At 35.9% G+C, this 21,145-nt stretch overlaps 1 pseudogene; it reads left to right on the top strand.

Annotated features, from left to right (window-relative positions):
- The first annotated feature begins 6,529 nt into the window (after positions 1 to 6,529).
- Positions 6,530 to 16,076, top strand: LOC147557503 (protein DMP3 pseudogene; annotated as a pseudogene).
- The last annotated feature ends 5,069 nt before the right edge of the window (positions 16,077 to 21,145 follow it).

Raw genomic sequence — 21,145 nt, 5'->3', positions numbered from 1 at the left:
AGTAGACAACCTCCTCAATAAAGTAGGAAACCATCTTCATAGAGTAGTTGTTAGGAGAGAGAAAGTGGATGCATGGTTGCTTCCTCAAGGTAAGTCTTGTCTTCTCTGTGAACCTGGGGGAAAACCGTAATGTTACTTGTATGAGAGAGAAAGTAAGTTATAAGTTGATTGTATGAGACTCAGATGTCCAGTAGTATTCTTTCCTTAATCATTTTATAATGTCTCGGGGTTGACTGTCAACTGGCGGTGAGTTGTCGTCTTCAATGCGGTAGCGCATGGAGCTATTACCATAGATACAGATATTATAACCTTTTATCGGGTATATTCCTGATACCGCCATCTTGAATGACACTAACATCTCTTCAGCAGATATATGGAGGGCGGTCTACTTAGGAGGCGCTTTTCGACCTCTTTATCCAGGGCTGGACTTTCTGTCAAAGTCGCTGGCATATTTTTTGTTGCTTCGGGTAGCCTAAGATGGATTGGACGAGCTCATTAGCCATTTAGTTCATGGGCTTGGCAATCCTGTAGGCCCATTAATCGTGAATTTTTAGGGGCGCTCTTGATAACGGATTTTGGCCCATAAAATCAGGAGACAAAGGGAAATTATAAAGTTAACAAGGAGTCGATTTACAAGAAGTTGCAAGGGAAAATAAAATCTAGTTTGGGTTCAAGCTTGGCAGAATACGTAAGTGCACCAATACGCCACCTAACTTTTGGCGATAAGAGCAGAGGTCTACACTGGACTTTCCTAGTGTACGATGTCTATCTTCAAGGGTGGACGTTGTACAACTCCATGTTGTTTGATAGACAGTTGACAAAGAATTTCTTGGAGAATGCTATGAAATATGCAGAGCACATCAAGAAGGCGAAGGCGATGTAAGATACGGGCTTCACTAGTCATGGTAAGAAAGCAAAGTTTCTACCAATTCTCGGTGAACCAAATGATTAAGAACAATGATAAAAGTAAGTGTTATGTCCTTAACATTATAGTATATGCACAAAAAAAACTGAAAAGTTCTATTTATTTTGAATTTTTTCTTTTAACATTCTTCTATGTTTCTGGAACAAAAATGAAAAGGGTATAACATTAAATTATTTGTCTTTGACAACCCTGATTGTGGATTGTTTGTCATTATTCGAATAGAAGAGATTATTACCAAGCAAAGAAATTGAAATAAGACTGGTAAAAACTAGCTCAAAGAAAATGGGCAGAATTGACTTACTTAATCTTAGAGGTTAATCAAATTCAATGGAGAGTGGAGCTATAGTGTGTGGGAGTAATTATCTTTCTTGTCAGCAAAACTGATAATATTATGGTTTCTTGGTGTGAGAATGCTTGAGTATGGAAAACGTAGATAGAGGTTAGATGCTACCTAAGCGGGAGTAAATTTGATTTTGCTTAGATAAAAAAGAAGTTTGTAAAAAATATTTTGATGTGTGTTTTACATTGTCAATATCAGGGGGGAATCGGTCCTGGTCGGGTCGGTCGTGTTCATGTCGTTCGTCAGGTCGGGTCGGTCCCGCTTTTAAACTCTCGGGTATCAGGCGGTCGAGTATCGGGTTTTCACCAAACTTTTAAAATATCTCGGTCGAAATGACCAAAATATTTTATTTCGATGGTACCGAAATTTCTATCGAAACTAAACTTTAATCAAGTTTCTCTTAACAATGTTGTGTCAAGGGCACTCCGCACTTGGACAACAATATATGTATATATTTATATTATACACTTCAAATACTTTAAAAATATATCTATATATACACATATGTTATACATGTATAAATAAATACATACAAGCAAACATACATATAATGTGCATAGGTATTATTGTATAAATGGATGACATTATTAAGCGGGTTTTGTCGGGTAAAGATTATCGGACGGGCTCGGACAGGATGACGGATAGCACTTCAAAACCCGTACCTGACCGGTTAATTTCATCGAGTCGGTTGGGCTAAACCCACCCTCGGGTTGTGCTCCATCCAATAGCTTCTTCCTGTGTTCTCTCATCTCGTTCATAACCTTTCTTCAAATGGGGCTCTAATATTGTAGTGATAGAAAGAACCTGAGACTTTTTAATATTTTATTGAAGCTTTCATAAAGTTGAGAAGAAGTAGCTCTATATCTATTAACATAGAGAATTGAAGTATAAACCTAGGAAAGTAATAATCGTATCTAGGACATAAGTGAATATGTCGTTAACCTTCACGTGACACGTGCGAACATTTAAAGAATATTGACTGCAAATAATAAATTGTTGTCATCCAGTGAATCTTGTTTGTTGCATTTAATTTAGTTCACAATATTTAAAACTTGTTAAAAACAAATATGTATTTGCTGTTGCAGATTCATGCCTTGCAATTGGAAACCAAATTCAGTTGTAAGTAAGATAAACGTGTTTGTAACATAAATACCTTTATTTTAAAAAAAAAAAAAAAATCATAAATACCTCTTTCAAGGGAAAGATGAGTCTGATCATGTTTTCAGATTTAGGGATTCGAAAAAATGAGACACGTAGGATCCACCCATCTTGATGGTCCCTAAAGGGTAACTCTAAAAGGTTTCAACCGACAAGTATACGGGCTTCACAGTTCGTCATTTGCAACCCACTTTCATTTAGTCGTCGATGAGTACAACTCTTCTGAACCTAGTATAGTGATCTCTTCTTCTACGTTAACATTAACACTTGAGGTCTTCCATGTTTGATGGCAGGTTGCACAAAGAAGATAATGTTGGCCAGATAAAGGATTGGTGGAGAATGGATATCTGGCTGAGCCTCCTTTTTCGATGTAGCACGAGGATAGAATTAATGGCATAGATAGGTAATTTGGTGCAGCAGATTTCCCCGTAGCAAAATGTTGGAGTTATATTGGCAGTTGAGATGTTAGCTCCATCTACAAAAAAATGGTTTCCCATAACCTAAATATCATCTTCTTCCTCTCAACAGAAGTCCACCACGAAAGCTTCACCCAAATTTTCTCTCTCTCTAAAAAGTTTGCACCAAATAACACGAAAAACACAAAGGAAACAAGCCAAGAACATTCCTAACAAAAACCCTAGAGTGGTCCGGCCAAAAAAGATCCCGCGAAAAATATGCCATTCCCGAGTCGGTAGCAAGCGTCCCGAGCTGTTGATCTCGTGGTGCCTTGCTTCCTGTAGTGGTGAGTTCTTGATCCCGTGCCATTCTCTGCCGATTTTCTCGAGCCGACTTAAGCTTGACGACAATGGATTTACTTTCACTATCTCTCCAACAAAAAGAAACCCAAAAGGATCTCCTAGATCTTATCTTGGATTATTCAATCCTACCAACTATGGGGATTGCACAAATCATATCTTTGTTGTTGAATTTTACACTGTTCAACATTTCGAATTAGGGGATATTAATAAAACTCATATGGCGGTTGACATCAATGGGTTGAAATGAAGCGCATCTGCTTAAGCTTCATATCTGAGTGATGATTCAACTGAATGAAACCTTGCACAACCCTGAAAACCGATCTTCCACAGTACAACCTTCATCTTGCGAGAATTACTAGTAGACATAGAAGGCTTGTTCACTGATATTTGCTAAAAACATATCACAAAGCATAGAATTGAACAAACAAGTATAGATCTCGATCTCTTTCGTTTAGTTTCTGAGTTCTAGATGACAACTTGGAATATCTGAGGGGTGCACATTTAGAATCCGAACCGACCAAACCAATCCGATCCAAATAGATTTGAGCGGTTTGGACACCGATCCAATGGTTATCCGGATTGGTTTGGATACTAAAATATAAAAACCGAGTGGTTTGGTTCGGTCTATGGATCTATTTGACGGATACCGAAGAAACCGAACCAAACCATTTATTGTTACTTTCTATATATTATATATGTGAGAATATATGATTCAATTGTTTATCATTTTTCTTCTCTTCCTCGAATGTTGATAAACTGTCCAATTAATCACGTACATGTAAACTTAAGGGTTTGTGAGATAATACTATTTCTTAGCACGTTCTAAGTATAATTGTAGCTAGTTTTAAAGTTGAAAATTCGAAAGTTTGTTCTTGGAAAATTTTGACCTTTGGTTCGGTTAAATAACCAAACCAAACCGTTCATGCATAGTTTGGTTCGGTAGCCGAACCAAACTATGAACGGATTGGTTCGGATTGAAATGTAGAATAACCGAACTCTTTGGATTGGACTACGGATAGGCTCAAAAAGTCGGTTATCCAACCGATGTTCACCCCTATAATCTGAACACCACTACTGGCAATTGATTCGAAACTAGGGTTTAAAGAACAAAACCTTCTTATTCCCTCTCTCTCTATTTTTGTTCCTTACTCATTCAGAAAATAATACGTCCATCGATCATGGAAACACTTAACTATAGGGTTAGATTAATTAAAATATTATAGCTCATAAAATCAAGAATTGAGTTTGTTGTGTCATGGTATTGAGGCCACTATCTTGAAAGGGATTTCAAAACAACCTTAGTGCAAATTGTATAACTCTGGTCACCCCCGAAGGATTTAGCGCAACTACCATCTCCACTGCACTGAAGAAGAAAATATTAGAGATGCATAAATTCGGCTCTATACTTAGTAGAAGATGAATCTCTCTTAGTGTTGTGTATATCGATTCTCTCTTTACTCTTATTTATAGACCTAGCAAACCCTTTAAGGGTTTCCCAGAAACGTGGTTGTGAGATTTGAGGGAATGTCAATTGTTCTCTAAGAAAACAATTACCCGAGATATATAAAAACTGCTATCAAGATAAGGTTTTACCTTTTACTAAATTCTCCCAAACTCCCAAACCCGACCTGACCTCACCTGATTTGGTTAGACCGACCATCCTCTAAAGTAGGACCATGGGGCGTAAAGGCTTTGAAAGCCATTAACCAAACAGTTACCTCCCATGGTTTGTCGACAAATCTTCTTAGTAACAGCAGGGCCATGCCTGAGAATTTAGAGGCCCGTGCGAATTTTGAATTTGGCCATTTGAAGAATAAAAATATCACAAACAAAAATCGAACAAGGTATAATTCCTTTGTAAAAGACATTGTTTCTTTGTTCAAGGTATAGGTTAAAATCTAGTGACTAGTTTATGAATATGGATCTTTTGTATTATGATTTTCAATATATTTACATGTTTTCGAAAAAAATTTACACTTTTTAGATTTCTATATTTGAAAAGCACTTCAAAGGACGAAAGAAATTTATCCAAAATAACAAAACAATTAAAAAACGTGCAACGGAGCAGAAACAAAGAATAATTTAGCAATAGTACTAATGTCAACAACAGGAAGAGAAAAAATGAATTTGCAGCCTTTGTGGATCGAACCCGAGCCACTCACGTGGATTCCCACATGCCTTACCACCAAAGATCAAAGACATCTTGTGTTAAAGTATGTATCCGTGTACATATATATATATAAGTAACTTCGTCAGACCATTATCGAAAGTAGGCCCTTAGTGGTTGGGGGGCCAATGCGGGCGCCCTGCCCGCACGCCCCCAAGCACGGCCCTGAGTAAGAGCATCTCCAACCGTCCTCCATAACGCCATTATGTAGCGTTATGCAGGGGTTGGGGAAACCCCAACCCTGGAGATCACTATTAATCTCCAGGGCTGTGAACAATGACCAACTATATATGGCTGTTCACTTTTCATCCCACTACTTTAGTGGGGTAGGTGGGCCCCCAATATTGATTTTATATTTGATCCTTTTTCAAATTGTGTTTCCTTTTTAGTCTCTTTATTCATTTTAACATTTATATCTGGTCCTCATAAAACATTTTTGTTTGGTCCCCATAAAACAATAAAATATAGTAATGGTCTTAATTTGTAATTTAAATCTTATAATTCTAATTACTATTTTACTAAAATTAATTGTTATCTTATTTTATTTGAAAAATGAGTATTGAAAATGAGTCAATGACAGAAATGAAATTCGGTGTGATGAATGGTGATTTTGGTGGGAATTTTAGAGCGTTGCCTTTGGGTTTAACAATTTTAAAAACATCAAAACATTTAATGAAGATTTCTTTTTCGTGTTTTTTTTAGTGTTAACCATTGGGGATGCTCTAAGAGTTTGTCTCGTTTGCTATTTTAGTAGATTTGTCCCAAATTGTTCTCTTGGTTAAATCGGTGTTTCCAAATCAATCCTCTTCACTTTAGGAATCCTAGTTTGCTATCATTTCTCCTTGTCTCTCTATGTTATCAAATACAAAATTAACAAAACAAAACGAGGTTGATTGTTGTTATTTTATCAATTTCCTTGTCCTTTTTTTCTAGTATGGAGGATGAATTTAAGGTGCTGTTCTAAGTCAAACTTGAGACTAAACTCATCTTCAAACACCATCAAAAGTTGAAACAAACAACCATTCTTCTACCTACCCACGACTCCCTTTTCCATCTCTCGTTCTCTCTCCTCAATGGCCCTTCTGGTCAAACTTCCATCTTCAAATCCTCAGATATAAACAAACATCACAATCTTCCTAACTTGTTCAAATCCTCCAAGCCTTAGGTATCGAACAACCATTTCCATCTCTCATCAAAATCTTCTCTCTCAACCAGCACCGCCCAAAAGATGTCCCTTCGAACAACAACCATCTCCACCAATGAAACAACAAACTTAAAACTACATCAGCAACAAGATTATGATGTTGTTAATGATCAAACACAGAATAAACCTTCTAATCTTCCTCTAGGTGTCATAACCCAAACCCTAACAAACACTGCAAACTAAGCCAACCTTCTTCCAACAGGAACTGTCTTAGTTTTTCAGCTTCTAACTCCAATCTTCACCAATAATGGCATCTGTGACTCGACTACTCGTCTCATGACACAAATGTTGATGTTCTCACTTGCTGTTTCTGTTAGTATTTTTTAATCCTAATGACTAATGTGGACTAATATATGTATTAATTACATAATACATGTTATTTCACTTAAGGGTCCCAAAATGTGATCTAATTAATTTATACATTATGGACCATAAAATATCAGTTTGAAGTGTGGGGAGCGTATTAGCAATATGTCATGTGTAGAGCCCTCAAAAGTAATTATCAAAGAATAATGAGCTCTTTAATAATTACTTGGGTAACTGCTAGTAACTACCTAGGCAGTTCCCGTATTATACAGGGCAAATCCCTAAACCAGAGAAGAGAGACGTGATTTTCCCAACTCCCATATTTGAGAAATCAGAAACAACGTCCATTCTCAAGGTTTAGAAGATTTTGTCCAAATCTTAAGGGTAACACTAAAATCTCAAGTATCTTCAAGCTATGGATTCGGGTAAGTAACTAAAACCTTTTACATCTCTTTAATTCATCAAATAGGGATCTTGGTTTAATTTCATTATTTGTGTTTTGTTATTTATATGCATAAGTAATGAATTTTTCCATCTTGTGGTATCAGAGCCACTGTTTGTATGAATTTTGAGATGATTTTATGTGTTCTGTTCACCATGTTTGTGATGTTTAAATTATTTCGTAAGAAAATATTTTGCTTTTAGATTATCCCTAAATCTGTTAGTTTCTGCAAATAGTTGGGAGATTTAAGGAATATCAGTAACTACCTTTATTTTATTATAATAATAAAGATCTTGAATGCTATCTGATTCGGTTGGTTAGGGAGGAATAATAGTGATGCAGTTATTTCCCCCCTCTTCCTCTCCCCTAATCTCTCTGTTTGAATATTTGGGTAGTTGAGAGATATTTGGGTAGATGATATCTTGTAAATTCTCTGTTGGATTATCTTCTTAGGTTTCTGTTGGGAGAGATAAAATATAAGTAGTTATTATTTCCTTAATTTCCTCTCCCATCAATAATATTAATTGGTTAACAGATATTTTTGGCAGATTACACCATAACCAATTTTAAGTTTTATTTCTCTGATTAAGTTCTTTACAGAGAAAATATTGGTTAGTATAATTTTATTTTATTTAAGATTCTGTCAACTATTTTGAGTTCAAATTTTTTGGGTCAGAGAAATATTGATTAGGTTTTAATTTCTCCATTCCATAATCTCTCTTATTCGGTTGTTTAGAGAGATAATTGGGTATCAATTAATTCCTCCTAACATTTTTCACTAAATCAAATTTGTTTAGAGAAATTTTGATACCTTTACAATTGCTTTAGATACTGGAGGTATTAAACGTTATCATACATATATATCGGACAATACATAAAGTAGTTTCTAGTGTGGACGCCCATAGCAATTACCGAGGATGCCTAGAGGAACTAGGGTGCATATAGTATTTGGTTCGGTGCCTATAGCAACAGGGGTGTATATAGCGTTGTTGGGTGCCAATAGCACTGGTTGGGTGCCTATAGCATTCGCAGGGTGCCTATAGCAAAAACGTGTTTTGCGGACTTATCCCACTAGTTAGGTGCCTATAGCAATTGTAGGGTGCCTATAGTTTTTTGGGGGCGCCTGTAACACCTGGTGCTGATCGTTTCGGGTGCCTTTAGTAGTTAGTTTGGGTGCTCGTAACAGAAATTTTGGATGCATACAACATCATATTTGAGCACTTGTAGACCTCTAATTACTCATTTTGGAGTAATGTATGTATCTCACATCAATGCACTTGTTTTATTTGTAATGCATGAATTGTGAGTTATTGTTGAGTGCCTTAATTGGGTGTTTGAAGGCACCACAACATGTTTCTACTACTAAATAATGCACATATTATTTTTGGGGTCCGTGGGTATATAGACCAAAATAATATTCAAAAAAGGTTTATGATTCAATCTTCCCAAAACATGGATATCTAGTCCTTTTACATTATGGACATAATAACCCATTCTTTATGAGAGAACTACCGTCCATGTCCCTCCTACAAAAATCACGGGATTTTTAATTTTCAAGGGTGAATTTGGAATGTTTCTAATGTGGGCGTGATTTAGGGGATTTAAAGCAATTAACGTATAAATCCGAAATTTATTTATCTCTATCTTCTAACCGTTTTGGAAAGCAAATCTATTTCCAAATCAATTCACAACAAATCGTAACCAAATCAATTCTCTCTCTCTTTACAGATTTGGAAACCAAATCAATTTTTTCTCTCTTACTATGTAAATTTTTTTCGATTCAAATCAATTTTCTCTTACTTAACTTTCAGATTTGGAAATAGTATATTTTCTAGGATCAATTTAGCGTGATTTGGGGGTTAATATACAAAACATATATATCACTTTCTCTCACTTAACTTTCAGTTTTGGAAATAGTATATTTTTCTGGGAACATTAAAGCAACATATGTTTTCGTTTTTACTCATACATAAATACACATAGAATACAAATTATGAAACAAATACGTAAATTATGTATTATTTATGACGAGAAACCGTCATTTGTCAAGTATACAACATAATTTATCAAATGTATGTGGGTCTTGTTCAATAAATTACACATAATTTCTTTTACATTCATCCTTTACATTCTGTTACAAAAAAAAAGTACAAAATCTTCTTTGGTTCAAAAATGGTGCCCATCCATGTACTCTCCATTAGTTTCGTTGACTCACTTTGATTTGATGATTCTCTTTGAAATTTCATCTGGTATATCAAATCTACACACATAAATACACATACATTAAAGAAAAAAAATTATATATTGTATTATAAACTACATGTACAGTTTCGTAAATTATATACAATGATAGTCAAATTTTGACAACATTTGAAGGTTTTGAGTAGTTTGGTAAACTTATCAAGGCTACTGTTGTGGGTGAAAAGTACACGTAATGGTAAATAAATAATACATAATTTATGTGCACTTATACATAAATTATACACATAATGGTAAGAACATGAAGATATACGTAAATTATATATAAATTATTGCAAAGTACACGAGATTTGATAGTAAAGCGAAGTATTTCTACTAATGAAATGAGTATTGCTTTGGTGTTAAAGTACGGGTAATGTTCTATAAATTACCCATAATTTACTATGAATTGTGGTAATTTACGATACAATACATGTACTGTAAATTCTGTTATGAGTAACCGTACGAAAGAACAAATGTTTCATAAATCCGTACGGATTGAAAACCAGATCTGAAGAAAAAAAATATGAGAATATCATTAAGCTTAAACTACAAATCTAAAGATATCTGCTATGATGATTGATTGCAATAATGTCAACCTCGAGTTGAAGGATGAAACACCAAGATAAAAAACATAAATAAAATTTTAAGAGAGAGAAAGAAAATAAACATCAAACATTCGATTGATGATTGATAATCTGATCTCACGAAATATCAGAAACAACAGAAGATTAAACATAGATCTAAAGAAATAAGATATTATCACTGGATGCAAACATAACATACTAACTTTGAAGGAATCATTGAATAAGGAATAAACATAAAGATCTTAAGCAGTTATGAAAATTTTAGAGAGAGAAAATAAACATCATACATTCGAAGTTAATGAATTAGTAAACAGATCTTATAGATATGTATCATAAATCTGATACGTTTTATAATAAAGCGAAATAATTAGGGTTTTAGTTATAAGAAGAAATATTAGATATTAACAATGGTGTTTATAAAGATTTCGAAAGTATTAAACCTGATAAATGATGAATTTGGACAGCAATATAATGTAGAAGAAGAAGATTTTCTGAGTTTAATGGAGGTTTGTCAACTAAATCGGTTTTAGAGAGATCAAATAAAGAGTTTCCGTTACTGAAAATAATGAAGATATCCTTACTTTGAATAGAAACATGATTGGAGAGAAATATGGAAGATAATAATGAAGATATCCTTACTTTGAATAGAAACATGATTGGAGAGAAATATGGTAGATAAATATGGAAAAAGATATGCATATATTTCGAAGATAAATCAGTTATAAAATATGGAATGCTTAAATTAGGGATTATGATATAATATTTATTCTAGAGATTTGTGTTTTCTCTCTAGATGAGACCAAATGGACTAGATATCCATTTATATTATTTTTTTGGTTTTAAAACCCTTTATAGGATTAGAGAGGATTATATCTACTATTAGGACCCGTTTTTTGGACTATAAACCCAAAAATTCTTATTTTTGGTTTATCGTTAATTATGGTAATTTGACGATGATTTCATGCATATGTGTACTTTGGATTATCAACCTTTAGTGGATATAATATCTATGTTGATATATGCTTAATAAGTAATAAGAAACATGATTAAGTGATTATATGTCAATAATCATTAAACATAAGGTTAGGCTATTGATTAATCTTGCACAAAATATTATGATTTTAATTTTTGTCAAGAACTTAGATGGTTATTGCATTAATTATGGGATTGAACTGACATGTCGCCAAAGTGACCTCTGTCGGGTAAAATACCATAGTTGGTGTAGATAAACATGTCTTGGTCCATGTGAAGTGATCGGCCCAAAGGAAGGTTACTTTGACAGGTCTAAGGGAAGCCTTAAATTGCCTTATGACTAAGATATGTGATATATTTAGGTGTCATGCGAGTATTGTGTCGGTCCAAAGAAAGGCACAACACTTGGCAGATCTTGTATCAATATCAGAGAGTATCACTAGTAAGTTATTATCTCTGTCCAAAGACTAGGTAGTAATGTTACACTTGATATCTTGAAATGGGCCCACAAATTGCAATATTTGGTTAATTGCTAATTTTTATGCATGATTTTATTGAACTCTAATATGAGCATGTGTGTTTTATTGTCTTTTGTATTTAGTATCATCTATATCTGCCAACATAAACAACATTCCGGTGCTTAACGGCATTAACTTTAAGAAACGGAAGAAGCACGTGATGACTGTGCTTGGTTGCATGGATCTTGACATTGCTCTTAGGATGGATCGCCCAATGCCTCTGTCCAGCTTAAGTACTACTGAACAGAAGGTTGCTATGGAAAAATGGGAGAGATCTGATCGGATGAGCCTGATGATCATGCAAAACTCAATTCCAGACTCGATAAGCAGTGGACTGACTAAGGCGAGTGCTAAGGAGTTCCTCAAGCAACTCTCTAATCGCTTTTCAGCGAGTGGGAAAGTGGAGACAAGCACTGCATTATCTAAGCTTGTCACCATGCGGTATAATGGTAAGGGGAACATACGGGAGTACATTATGAATATGTCTAACCTGGTGACCAAACTCAGGGAACTAAGACTTGTATTCTCTGAAGACATACTTGTTCATTTGGTCCTCATATCTCTTCCTGTTCAGTATAACACACTTAAGATCTCCTATAATTCTCAAAAGGAGAAGTGGAGCTTGAATGAGCTCATTGCACATTGTGTTCAGAAAGAAGATAAGATTAACCAGGAAAAGACAGAAAGTGCTCACCTAGCATCAACTTCAGGAGTAAAAAGACTGGATAAGCAAAAGAAGGATAAAGGTATAGCAAACACAATAACTTCACAAGTCAAAGGCAAAAGAAATTTGGATTCAAGGCATTCCTGTTTCTTTTGCAAAAGGACTGGTATCGTGAAGAAAATGTGTTATGAATACGCCGCTTGGCGTGCTAAGAAAGGTTTGCCTCCACTATTAAAAGCCGATTGATGGCGAAAGATACATCTTTGTGGGTTGTAGAACAACCTTGCAGTGGAAGCAATCGGTGTTTGTTTTATTTGTTGTTCAATTATGTACTGATTGTTATTTGAATTTAGAAGAAACTTTTCATGTACCGTCATTCAGACGGAACTAATTTCTATTTCCTTTTGGACAAATTTGGTTTTAATTGTTCAATTGAAATAGATCATTTAGTGTTTCTCTAAATTCTAATATTGTGGATTATAGTACTTAAATTGATTAAAGATATATAATCAAACACCATAAAGGCGAATGTGGAGTCAGGAAAAGATATTTGGGGTTCATTCCCTTAGGTATCGTGGAATGACAAACATTGTCTTGTCTGCTTCAATAATGACTCATGGCATTAGGAATACCTTTACTGGAAGCAGTTTGATCGCTCAAACAACCCTTCTTTTTAATCAAGAAACTCATGTTCGTCAAGGATGTTAATTACAGTGGGAGTAATCAAAGTAAAGAGATTGTGTTTGAAGATGAGTATGCAAATATTCGTCTTAAAGTCACGACTGACAATAACTAAATTTTTTTTGGATACAATTATTGTTCAACCTGTGAATTAAAGTATTTAATCAGATACAACCATGTTGGTTAATCCCACATTTAGTGAACAACCTTTTCTCGTACTAGTTAATAAAGAACCTCTAAAAGAAATAGAGGAATAGCTAGAGAGATTATGGTTAACATTAACGACCTTGAATTAAGAAACCACTTAGGAGATCCACTATGACTTTGTTGTCTATCTTAATGAGCACAATTATGACTTAAGGTTTGAAGTATTTAACTTCTCCTAGTGAAGTCAAAATGAGCTCAAAAATTTGATGAATGGATTGAGGTCATGAAAGGAGAGTTGAAGTCTATGGACGACATTAATATTAGGATCTTGTCGAGTTACCTCTAGGGTGAGATCAATTGGTAGTAAATGAATTTACGAAACCAAAAAGACTCAAAAGGTAACATCGAAAGATATAAAGCACGTCTAGTCGTCAATGACTTTACTCATAAGGGAGGATTAAACTTCGAAGAGGTATTCTCGCCTGACTTTACGAAGTATTCTTTAAGTCAAATAAATTGTACCAAAATTTTGATGAGGTCATTCCTTTTTCGGTTCTATGAGGAAAATATCATCGATCAGTGCATATATCTCAAGATCAGTGGGAGTGGATTTATGATCCTAGAACTATATGTAGGTGTGGTTCTACTAGCAAACACTGATATAGGATTGTAGCATTAGACCAAGGGTTTTTTCTCAAGCGAATTTAAAATGAAAGACCTTGGAAATGCTTCTTATGTTTTGGGTATCCAGATAGACCAAGATCACCCTAAGGACACTCTTGGTCTTTCCCAAAAGGCCTATATCGTAAATTTCTCTATGGCATCCAGAAATATTCGCTAGGAGATACGTTAGTGAATAATGATGGCAAGTTTAGTTTGCTCCAACTTGTGAAGTTCGATCTTGAGTAAGAAACTGAGACAATCCCAAACTCGTATGTGGTTGGAAGTCTCATGCATGCACAAGTTTGTACATGTTTGGATTTGACACTTGTTGAAGGAATGTTGGGTAGATATCCAAGTAACCCAAGGCTAGACCGTTGAAAGGTCATCCAACGGGTTATGTGATAACTTCAAAAGAGCGAAAGATTAAATGTTCACTTTTGAGGAGAACCGATCATAGAGAGATCATGGGTTGATCTGATACGGATTTGCTGGATATCTTTATCATAAGAAATCCAGATCAGGTTACATTTTTGTGGTGGTTGGAAGGGTTAATTATTGGAAAGTGTAAAACAATCCCTATGACCTTCTCGACCATGAAAGCAGAGTTCTTAACATGCTTTCAAGCATCAATCATGCAATTTGGCTTTGAAATTTTGTCTTTAAGTTAGAATGTGGTCGGATACGTAAAACGACCAATGAGGATCTAACATGACGATTAGGCAGCTGAGTTGTACTTAAATAACAACAAAAGCTCTTCAAAGTCCAAATACATTGGTATGCAGTACCTTGCGGTAAAAGGTAACGTTCAGAGTCTTTTGGTATCCATTGAGCACATTGACACAAACTCCAATATGGTGAACCACTCACTAAAGATTTACCGCCTAAAGTTTTTCAGCAAGTATGTGGTTTATATCGGGATTCTAGGATCCCATTGATTAGTGGGAGTTTGTTGTCTTAATTTTTGTTTTTGGATCCATTTGGTTGTGCTCATTGGAAATGTTTGATTTCTTGTATTGACCTTACGTAATTTCAGAAACTATGTATTATTTTTGGTACTCTGAACATAAGGATATCAACTTTCTATTGAGGACATCATTGGGAGAAAGTTGGACTCTGTGGAGTCACTGGATTAGTTGGAAATAGACATGTTTTAGATCACAATTGCATGCAATTTCCATGCTACACATCCACACTTGATCTATGTTGTTAATTGCGTTAGTAATGTGACCATTAAAGGTTTAGTCATGAACTAATGCGACGAACGCCGTTTTGATCCCTTGCTAATGTGATTAATGAACCAGATTGTACGTGATATTTGAAGTCGTGAAATAACAATTTTTGTGCACACTAAGGTTTTTTGTATTATGTAATTCAAGAAACATATAAAGCCCAAGTGGGAGATTGTTAGTATTTTTTAATACTAATGACTAATGTGGACTAATATATGTATTAATTACATAATACATGTTATTTCACTTAAGGGTCCCAAAATGTGATCTAATTAATTTATACATTATGGACCATAAAATATCAGTTTGAAGTGTGGGGAGCGTATTAGCAATATGTCATGTGTAGAGCCCTCAAAAGTAATTATCAAAGAATAATGGGCTCTTTAATAATTACTTGGGTAACTGCTAGTAACTACCTAGGCAGTTCCCGTATTATACAGGGCAAATCCCTAAACCAGAGAAGAGAGACGTGATTTTCCCAACTCCCATTTTTGAGAAATTAGAAACAACGTCCATTCTCAAGGTTTAGAAGATTTTGTCCAAATCTTAAGGGTAACACTAAAATCTCAAGTATCTTCAAGCTATGGATTCGGGTAAGTAACTAAAACCTTTTACATCTCTTTAATTCATCAAATAGGGATTTTGGTTTAATTTCATTATTTGTGTTTTGTTATTTATATGCATAAGTAATGAATTTTTCCATCTTGTTTTCTTGCTTCTTTTACTGACACTTATAAATCACCTGAAGGTAGAATTTATCATGGTTTTGCTACCTTTAGAGGAATCTGGTTATTCAATTGCGACGTGACACAAGGTACTAATTCTTTCCCACAACTAACAAAGTATAAGCTTAAATTTGTAGATGGTGTTCATGCTGTTCTTTCAGTGCTGGTTTTTGTATCAATTACTTTGCGAGATAATAATGTAGTAAGATGCTTTAACCCACAACCAAGACATGGAACTCAAGAATTCCTGAACATAATTCCAATGGGTGTTGGACTTATCAGCAGTGTATTGTTTATGGCATTTCCAACAAAACGTCACGGTATCGGTTATCCAATTAGCTCTAGGAAGTGATTATTTTGCCATCTTCATCTGCAATATTTTCTGCAACTATAAGGGTGGTGGAAATCTTGTGAAGTGGGTTATCCTCTTTTTCGTTGGATGATTCTAAAGAAAAAGATATATATATATATATATATCTTTTTCTTTAGAATATTTACTTGTATTGATCTTGTATTTTTATTGACAATATGATTTCAAATTATTTTTTCATTTATGTAAGGCTTTGATGATGTCAAAATTCGTTCTTGCTCTATCATTTAAGATGAGAGACCACTTCATTGAACTCGTAAACCTCACTGATGTTGAAGCCAGTTAGAGTGTTCTTGCAGTAAAAGTAATGAATATTGAGTGATATGAGTTCAAACATTGGACCTTTAATGGCAACTGCTCTGGATACCATATATTTGTGATTGTTTGTGACTTATTCGAGACAAGTTCATTACTTTTTGTAAGCTTTTTTATCCGATTGCATAGAGCGGCTGAGATGAATCAGTTGAAATTCACCGTATTGTATTGAAACTACTATTTCGTAGTCTTGAGATATTAGGATTCTTTTTTGGGAACATCTGTATAGTTGATATATGTTGCTAATGTCAAAATTTTTGTTTTTAGAATTAGTCAGAATGATGAGACTGCGATGTTGAATCCCGTTATGTTCCTCTCAATCTGGGAACGAATATGCGAGGAACTCGGAAACCTCTCTTACGCTCAAGATCCTTATCGACTAGGATCTTTGATAGTATTTGTGATTAAGTGGGTAAGCATTAGGGATTAAGTCGGTAAGCATTAGGCACGCTTCTACACCTCCCCCTGCCCCCCCCCCCCCCTATGTTTCGGGACTGAGGTACCGGCCTTGCTTAAGGGGACCCTTTATGACAAAAGAAAGTAATCCAAGAAAAGCAATAGGAAATAAAGAACAATCACACAGAACACTAGAGATTTACGTGGTTCGATTGGTGAGGACTACTCCACGGCGACAAGAGCGCGATGATTTCCACTATGATAAGCAAACAAGTTACACAAGATATTCGTGAGAATTCGACACACATACTTCCGAGGGTTTTAGTTTTTATAGCCACTAAAACCCTAATCACACCGCCTCGCCCACTCTTTCTTTCTAAATCAGAAATACACATGGATACGCTAACACTAATAACCGACATAAGCTTTGCTCCGCATTCTAGCTCCGTCTCGGAGTTCAGTTCTGCCTCGGACCCGTTGCTTCGCATACCAACTCCGCCTCGGTGACCATTGCCTCGTAAGAGGGTCGTAAACCGGGTTAGATATCAAACCTATATTCAAGAGACTTTGATCAACAACTCTCCACCTTGACTTGAATATGCTCCTCTTGACTTAAATCTGTCACAATCATAGCTCAACACCTCTAAGCCATAGTCGCTCTAGCCTGTCAGGGTTGCCCTCCAAAAGGGCTCAACATCTGGAAATCCCAGTCAAGTCTAAGCAATGCTTAAACTTGAAAGTTATAACTGCCTTAGTCAACATCTCTGTTGGATTATCTGCCATAGACACCTTATTCATCGTGGTCTTCCCTTCCTCAATCACGTCCTTGATAAAGTGATACCTAACATCAAGGTGTTTAGATCTCTCGTGGTACATTTGATTTTTGGTCAAATGAATAGCACTTTGGTTGTCATAGTAGACTTCCATCACCTCCTGCTTCAGGCCAAAATCACCAACTAAACCACGCCATATTGCCTCCTCCGCTGCCTCTGTTGCTGCCATGTACTCAGCTTCCGTTGTAGACAGGGCTACTACCAACTATAGCACTACTCTCCAAGTTATGGCACTCCCGAAGAGTGTGAATGTATAGCCTGTCAACGATCTCTTCCTATTAAGATCTCCTGAAAAATCTGAATCCACAAATCCAACTACCGAACCAGAAGTGTCAGCCCTTCTATCGGAAACAAGACCAATGTCTGTAGTTCCTCTCAGATACCTCAATATCCATTTCACAGCCTGCCAATGAGCTCTCTTAGGTCTGTCCATGTATCTATTGACTACACTAAGCTGCCCATGTATCTGCTGACTACATTAATAGCGTGTGAAATATCCGGCCTTGTGCACACCCTAGCATATATAATGCTACCTACTTCACTTGCATAAGACACCCGAGACATGTACTCTGTGTTTTCATAAATTGTCAGTGACAATTCATACGAAATTCGAAGTGTGCTACCAATGGAGTATCAACAGCTTTGCCTCAGTCATACCAAAACGTTCCAACACCTTCTCGATAAGACAAGAACAATTTCGCAGCAGATCTGTCTCTCGTATCTCCATACCCAATATCTTTCTTGAGACACCCCACGTCTTTCATCTCAAACTTTCCCTTTAACTGATCCTTTAACATGTGAAGTTTCACATGTAAGACATAAAAACTATCTAATAAATTCATGTGATAAACACAATATCATATTTCCTTTTATCATAACCGTTTTGACCATAAAGGTATCAAAACGCTTATACCACTAGTAGGAGATTGTTTCAATCCATACAAGGATTTCTTAAGCAAACAAACCTGATCTTTTTTTTCAGCGAATCTCAAACCCCTCTAGTTGACGTATATAGATTTGTTCCTCCCACTCACCATCTAAGAACGTAGTCTTAACATCAAGTTGCTCCAATTTCATATCATGCAAAGCAACCATAGTAAGTAATACTCCAATCGAGCTATGTTTAACAACAGGAGAAAAGACCTCATGGAAGTCAATTCCTTCTCGTTGTGTAAATCCTTTGGCTACTAACCGTGCTTTGTATCGTGCATCCTCCACTCCGGGGATTCCTTCCTTCTTTTTGAAAATCCATTTGCTACCAACAATCTTTTGAGAATCTCAAACATCATATGTTTAACACTAGATAACCAGGATCACATACATGAATTAATAATGAACTTGAAACTGAAAGAAGAATACCTAGATTCGATTTCCCACGAACTAGATCCCAATGCCTTTATCACGAAGAAGATGAGAGCTCTAATTGTTGCTCCTCTACTTGAGACACCCGAGTAAGTGACTTGATCTCCTTTCTTTGAAGTCAGCTAGGACTCTATTGAAGGTTGACAAGAAGAACCATTCTTCTTTTGACTAATTAGATAGATTGGGAGCTTTTTCTCTAAACCCCTCTCTCGACACTTAGTTGTGTAAGAGAGAGAGGCAGTTTTCTCTTAAGAAAAATCCACAACTTTTCTATTTTCTAATGGCCCTTATATAGAAAAACCTAATAGGAGTTTCACTCAAATTAGGATTCAATAAGAGTCCCAGAAAGATAATACCCCGAATTACCAAGAATGCCCTTTCAGTGTAATTAGGGTTTCCCCTTAAGTTTGGCCTGCCAGATTAACCCACTATGGGCTTTACCTGACCTGCCCACTTACCTTGATTGGCCATCACATGGCCGGTCCCTTAAGCCTTTTTCCGGGCACCCTTTTCGAGCCCGGTTCTTTCTATCTTTGTTCTAATCACCATTCGATTTGTTGTAGCCTATTTAGGTGGATCATATCCATCTACAGGCAAGCTCCCACTAGTCAACTCTCTCCGATCAAGCCACCACTCTTTGGTGTAACCTGTCGTAGGATCCGGTCTATGTTAGCTGCAAACTCACCGAAGTGACCCGACGATCGTAAGCTTCTTCTAGCTAAGCATTACTCCCTAGTTGGACCGGGACTAGATGATCTTCCGGATAAAGTCATCGTTATCCTAATTGACAAATTAAGTGCGTTGTCATCTTGGTTGAAGGACACTCCTTCGGGGGGACATCTCCTTCAGACCTTTAGGACAAGTGCAATGCTCGATTCCCATGTCACTTTATATCTCATATGATACGTCATACCTTTCAGACTTTCTTGATCTGGAGAGTGGAGAACAACTGTCAAACCAAATGATTAACTATTAATCCATTTGAGTACGGCTGCATATTTTCAGTTGTTTCTCTTCAAGTGGCTCGGAGACACTTATCCTAACCTAGTTAGGAGGACATAATCCAGTCTTGTACTCTCACTTAACTTCATGTCTATCATGTCTCACCCGGAAATCCGCTTTTATAACCTCTTTTTACGGCACTTCGTTTAGCGGTACAAAAGTTTGACATTCCTTACATAAGATGTGTGGAGCACTCATGTTTAAGGAATTTCTCCAATCTTGCCTATGAGAGTTCATGACGTTTTGCATCAATTTTAAGAACTCTCACGTTGGGTTATCCAGTGTATATTCCCAATCATACACCCATGTATTTGACTTGAATACCATATTCCTATAGCCCATGAAACTGCGCTATCAGTCAATCTCACATGCTAGTCTTCGTAAGTCATTGTTGTCCATGCAATGACATGGATTAAGGACTTAATAATGAATCTATTTTAAGTTCATTTAGTAGGGTTTCATTATACCAGATCACGTATCTGATAAATCTACTTGGAATTCTTCATTATTTTGGACTGTCGTTTAAACAACTAAACCATAATTTAACGACAAAATAATAAACTTATTTCTTATAATAAGAGTTGGTAAAATTGAGCCTTCCCGTATAACTCCTTAGACCCTTAACTTATCAGTTTAAGCTTTTTCTGTAAAGCTTCATGCCTATGACCCTAGTATGACTTTCATACATAGTCTAAGGTGACAATATAGTTAGTAGATCTAATCTATGTGGATTTTGCTGGTTATCATCCCGATGATAATCTTTAGTTTCCCAATACTAAATTAAAGCTTCTCAAGCTTTGACTACTTTCTTTTATTTGTAAAGTTTGCAACAGTTTTCGCCAAGAACCCTTCCAGCTTATTGTTCTTCCAAGTCAAGATTGTCATCTTATTCTGGAAGTTTGCAACATATGACTTTTCAACCTTTTATTTTCCTTCTGAGAATTTATTACAAATTCTTCTCAAGAACATTGTGCGATCCAGATCAGCTTATCTAGATTTGATTAGTGACGACCATAGATACTCTAAGTATTTTGAGACGTCGAGGCGAATGCTAATCATGTCCAACATGACCAATCTTATGCCTTAAGCATAACCATCTTTCTCATGCGTGCTTGCTCATCGGAATCGTTCGGATGCTGAATC

The sequence above is a fragment of the Eschscholzia californica genome, unplaced genomic scaffold (assembly GCF_041429995.1).
Source record: "Eschscholzia californica isolate CP2 unplaced genomic scaffold, dmEscCali1.0.p SCAF_2, whole genome shotgun sequence".
NCBI lineage: Eukaryota > Viridiplantae > Streptophyta > Magnoliopsida > Ranunculales > Papaveraceae > Eschscholzia > Eschscholzia californica.
The sequence above is the reverse complement of the archived record's forward strand: the minus strand, read 5'-3'. Positions and strand labels throughout refer to the sequence as shown.